Source organism: Patagioenas fasciata, chromosome W, assembly GCF_037038585.1.
Source record: "Patagioenas fasciata isolate bPatFas1 chromosome W, bPatFas1.hap1, whole genome shotgun sequence".
Lineage (NCBI taxonomy): Eukaryota > Metazoa > Chordata > Aves > Columbiformes > Columbidae > Patagioenas > Patagioenas fasciata.
In genome coordinates, this window is record NC_092559.1 from 46,513,338 (window position 1) to 46,519,337 (window position 6,000).

The window sequence follows — 6,000 nt, forward strand, 5'->3', positions numbered from 1 at the left end:
TGGCTGTCGAGGGTTCAGGGATCAGGACACGCTGGGAATCACGCTGTCCCTGTACGTTTCCTTCTGAGCTTCCTAATCTCGGCTGAAACTCATCGGCTCTGGCTCTCACTGGGCTGGCTCCCATCAGCTGACTGAACACTGGTAACAAGTTTCAACCGCTTTTAAACCTACCACCGTCACCGTGGGAACGCCCCCCGCCACGTCAGCCGCTCTCTCGCAATGGCTGCCGGGGCTTCAGGGGTCAGGACACGCCAGGATTTGTGCTGTTTCTGTATGTTTCTCTCTGAGCTTCCTCATCTCGACTGAACCCTGTGGTCTACTGAACCTCGCCTTCTCTGACTCTCGCTGGGCTGGCTTTGATCAGCTGACTGAACGCTAGTATCGAGTTTCAACCGCTTTTAAACCTCCCACCGTCACCGTGGGAACGTCCACTGCCACGTCTGCCGCTCTCTCGCAATGGCTGCCAGGACTTCAGGGATCGGGACATGCCGACCATCACGCTGTTCCTGTACGTTTCCTTCTGAGCTTCCTAATCTCGGCTGAACCTCGTGGTCGGCTGAACATCGCCGGCTCTCGCTCTCCCTTGGTTGGCTCCGATCAGCTGATGGAACGCTTGATTTGAGTTTCAGTCGCTTTTAAACCTCCCGCCGTCACTGTAGGAACACCCTCTGTCACATCAGCCGTTCTCTCGCAATGGCTTTTGGGGCTTCAGGGATCGGGACATGCTGGGAACCACGCTGTTCCTGTGCGTTTTCCTGTGCGCTTCCTAATCTCGGCTGAACCTCGTGGTCGGCTGAACCTCGCTGGCTCTGGCTCTCGCTGGGCTGGCTCCGATCAGCTGACTGTATTGAGTTTCAGCCACTTGTTGTATGGTTGTATGCTTTGTTTTTTTTGATGTCTGCTTATCTACAGGTCTTCCATTAGGTAGAAGTGATGTTGTCAAAATTCATTTTCAGATGCTTCGACAGCAGATCAGTCTAACAGAAATAATGAATACCAGCCGTTCAGATGTTTCTCAGTTTTTCGAAAATACAGAGGATACAGGGCTACAGGAGCATACAGATGAGAACTGCCTTTACTGTGTCTGCATACAAATACCGGATTATCAGCCTAACAACCAAGTCAATTCTTTGTATAGTCATACAGGTTACTGTTCCTTATGGGAAAGTATGATAAAACTGAATTAAAATATTTAATTTTGTTAATCTTTAAAATTGATGAAACTCTGAGGGGGTTTTTTTGTTTGTTTCTTTGGTCTGGGTTTTTTTGCGTGGTGGTGTTTTGGTTTGGTTTGGTTTGGTTTCCCCTCTTTACTGACTATTGACCTTGAAATTAGTTTTCCTTAATAAGCTCACTATGGAACCAATGGTATTTCTATGGTCATTTTCATCTTTTCTGTTTCTAGTGATATTAAATATTTCTAAAAACTTATTAAAATATAACATTCAAAACCTTATTTAGTACTTATAAATCAGTGTCCTGAAAACTGAGGTTTGTGATTGAACTAATGAAAAGTCTGTACCATAAAACAAAACTAAGGAAATCTGATTGCGGAGTCTGAAGTTGAGGTATAACTTCTGGGATTTAGTCATCTTTCTTCATATTTTGAGATTCAGATCAGATTCAGAATTATTTTCTTCCTAACCTCCTCTGCAGAGTTTGCAGTTATATTGTCTTTTTACACTGTCTGTAATAAAAAGATAATCCCGTAATGGAAATTCCAATTTCTGCTTAGTAGGAATCCTTACTATTGTACAACAGTGCTATGTATTCAGGTAGCAACACTGTTGGCAAGGGGGCTGATGCACAAAATGTGAGAAATGGCCAAGAAAGCTGAGTTTGAACTCAAGTTCAGTATCAAGAAGAGATGGCAAACAAAATCTCAGTTGTACTCTTCAATTAGCATGAGGGGATTACAGGCGAGGCAGAACCAGGCTCTTCCAGAAGTACAAAGCCTAAGGACAGGAGACCACGGACATGTGCTGTAGGAATGGAAATTCCAGTTAAACATAAATCTTTGCAGTGTAAATTGATCTCATTTTTAAGTGAGCCCTTCTTTGAGCAAGGGGTTGAATTAGGTGATCTCCCTAAGTCCCTTCAGACCTGTGTTTTTCTGTGGTTCTGTTAACTGCACAACAATTAAAAGCTTGGATTTTACACTGATCTCTTTACACCCAAAATGCCAAAGACTGTGGATAGTGAAACCTCACAGAAGAATCTTGCTTGTCATATCTTTCTGTTGATGAAGTCAGAGCTCTTTCTGCAAGACCTGTGGTAATCATATGAACACAAAGCTTGTGCATATGCAAGAGCATCTTAATTATGTTATTGATATATCCATGTTCTGTTTTACATAAGAACTCTACATGTGATTAGAGTTTTTTAGGCTTCTGTCAGTGCTTGAGTTGATTATTTTCACTTAAGTATTATAAGACTCAAAAAAGTTATTTTTAAACATTTTGAGTATGATTTGTCCAAAATCAAACATCTAGTTTACAGCTGCTTTATATACTCCTAGTTACCGTACATTGTGCATCAGTGTCTTGCATACTTAACATTGTTAAAAAATAAGAAAAACATTTGAAGTGAGGAAAAGTGTGAATAACAAAGATGAAACATCATGTTTCTCTCAGCTTTTTCAGACGTTCCATATACTGACTGGTGTCGCCAGACCATACACAATCACTTAGATGTGCATTCCTCCAAATTTTCTGGAATTTCAAGCTGTAGCGATGCAGTATCCCATGGTTCAGCTAGCAGCACCAAGAGTACAGACCTTGTACTAGGTAAGTTTGAAAGCCTTATGATTACTAGAGACTATAACTCTTAAAGTTTTTTTTAGGTATTGTGGAAAAATATTTTATTTATACTGCAACAAATAATGTTCTTTATTTAAAAAGAAGCAAGCAGACAACAGAAACAATGACACACAAACCCTCATTATCCAGGAAGGTAGTTGCATTATCAATGACTGTGGCAGATAGCATACTTTCAAACTGTTCTGCTTTATCTTTGTGGTATTTTTGTAGGTAATGTAAATGCAGCATTACAATAAAATTGGTTGCCTTTTTTTTCCAACACATTTTTGTTAGTTAAAAAAAAATACTGAATTTCTCTAAAGAGAAAGACATTTATTTTTTAGGCTTCTGTTTTGCATTTTGAATTATCATCATTTCTTATAAAGTAGCTGGTTGCTAACTTCACCAGTATCTGGTACAAACAGAGCAGGTAATCACCCCACTCAGTTTGCAACATAATTTAGTGATAGAGACAGCACTGTAACTGAATCTCAGAGATTTTTCTAAATGTCACACAGCATTTATGAAATGCTAGTCTACCTTTTTTAAATATTTCCATGTTAAAATTAATGAAAATAATATGATTGTTTTAATTTTAATGGGAATATTTCTATACATACATAAATATGTACCCGTGTGTGTATATAATGCTAAAACAGACTTACATGACATAGGATAGGCACAATCAAAGACTATTCTGCTTAAACTCCATACCATTTAATTTGTTTTTCTAGGAGTAAAATCAATCCCAGATGATACACCAGTGTGCAGAATACTTCTGCGGAAAGAAGTCTTACGTTTAGTAATCAATTTGAGTAGTTCAGTAGGAACTAAGGGCCATGAAACTGGACTCCTGATGTAAGTTAAATACATTTTAGGTGGTTTAGCAACACTTAGTTGCATGTATTTTCTAAGATCTCCGAGATCGTGTTTCACCTTTTTTCTGACTTCTCAAAAAATTGGCAAGCAGGTATTCTTGTGGGTTACTGGGGATGATTGAACATAATGTAAAAGCTTTTAAAATGTTTGTTCTGTCTTTAATTGTCTCTTCCCCATTGTTTTTAAAATCGGTAATTCAACTGCAGTGATGTTTCATTATATACCCAGTATGTCATGCATCTTTAAAAAAAGAAATGGTAAATTTTTTTTGTGCCAAATAATATGTATCAAATAACCAGAATAACAATCTGAAAACAACTTCTTAAGAAACATGAATCTGCTTTTGGCAAGAGTACAACTACTGGAATTGATTTATAGAAAAGCTCATGTTAAAATATAGGAATATAAATCCAGGGACCACACGTTATAATAAAAAAATGTAGGTTTCTGGGCTAGTGATGTTGGAAACTGACATATGACTGCTAAAAGAAAATGCAGAAACATTCATTTTAGTTTTAAATATGCTTACAGATAATTAAGTTAGCGTTTTGTATTTTTTATTACTGCTGTACATGTGGATGCCTATTCTTAGATGTACTGTTCTCTTTCTACATCTACAGGGTGTTTCAAAAAGATGGACTAAATTTTACAGCATTCTTGCAAATGACTGTGTGCTGGGAGAGGCATCTAGCAGTAATCATTTGAAACTCTATGCATCGCCCTTTCAAGTGGTAAGAGTTTCATTCATGGGAGGTTGGTGGTTGCAGAGATATAGTGATTTCAAATTGGGTCCATCTTTTTGAAACACCCTGTATTATTTTAAGACTAAGTGATCTCAGAGATTTTGTACAACTTTCAAATTATATATTCTATTTCATCTCCTTAATATGGATTTATTCCAGTTTGGTACAAAATAATGCTATCTGTTCTGATTTTCTTGCTTCATCAGATCCAGAATGTTTAATGCCTATTACTGAAGAGTTCTACTTTGTTGATTATGACAGTCAAAATTTAATTGAACAATTTTTAAAAATATGATGGAAATCTGTTCAAGACTTTTAAATTTTTGGTTTTCCTGTTGATCAGAATTAAGGAGAAATATCCCCAAGCATTTGATGACATATGCCTTTACTCTGAGATGTCCTACTTGTTAGCACATTGTACATTTCGACTTCCATCTCGAAGGTTCATTCAGGAGCTATTTCAAGATGTACAGTTCTTAAAAGTAAGTGGAGAGTTCAGATGAATTGAATGCACCAAAATGTGCCAGCTGGGGGTGGGTTTCATATTCTGAATGCTTTCAGATATGTCTTAAAGGAAATTATTTTATTATGTCTTTCTAGTAAAATCTCTAACTACATTAATATTTCATCTTTTTCTTTTAGATGCATGAAGAAGCTGAGGCTATTTTAGCAACACCAACAAAACAGCCAGTAATTGATACATCAGCTGAATTCTGACCTCTGTCTCGTGCAGTGCATTGCATATAGACTTTCTGAAATCCTCAGACAACCTCTGATTGACTGGATAAAATCTTTGGAGCATCATTTTCTAGACTGTTACAGAAGCTACTGGTACCTGAAGACTAAACTGAAAACTTTTTCTTCCTTAACCAATTACTGCCACAGTCTTTTGAGCCCTTTGGGGAGTTATTAAACGTTAACATAGTTTTAATAATAGTAATTACCAGTATATGCAAGAGCTGAGCACTAAACACCTCCACAAGTTTTCATTTCATTTTTTACCATAAATTTAAGAAAAAAAATGGGACAACACACAGAGGCATCTTTTATGATTGAATTCTGATTCTGTTCCAGAGAAACAGAATGATGCCTTGCTTTTTAGCCCCTGGATACCAGGAATCATAGAGGTGAGGGTGCATTCCATTGCTAGCAATAGGGAGCCATGATGTGATCATGGACACCAGGGGATTAATGTTAGCCCTTCTCTGTTGTCTTTTGTACTGTTTATAACACTACTTGGCACTTTGTAACTTCAAACAGAAAGAAATGCCTCTGTGAATCTGAGGTTTCCTTGAAGTTATTTTACTATTACTACAGTTGTAAGTATTTTCATTAGCAGTCTCTAATTTCATTGCACTTATGTACATGTATCTTATCCGAACCAGTTAAGGATTTTCACTACAGTTGGATTTAAAAATAACAAGCTGAAATAAATTCTTTTCCCTGAGTGATATGCATGTGTTTGCAGTTTCTATACTCATGCCCATATAGTATGAATGTTGGTCTACTCTTAACTAAAAACCTTTAAAAAGCATGATTTGTATCAGATAAAATAACATTTAAGTAAACTTGAAGACATT

At 37.3% G+C, this 6,000-nt stretch overlaps 1 pseudogene; it reads left to right on the forward strand.

Moving 5' to 3' along the window:
- The window catches only part of LOC136114541 (rapamycin-insensitive companion of mTOR-like), a 96,218-nt pseudogene extending 91,081 nt beyond the window's left edge, over positions 1 to 5,137 (forward strand).
- Positions 5,138 to 6,000: the final 863 nt, after the last annotated feature.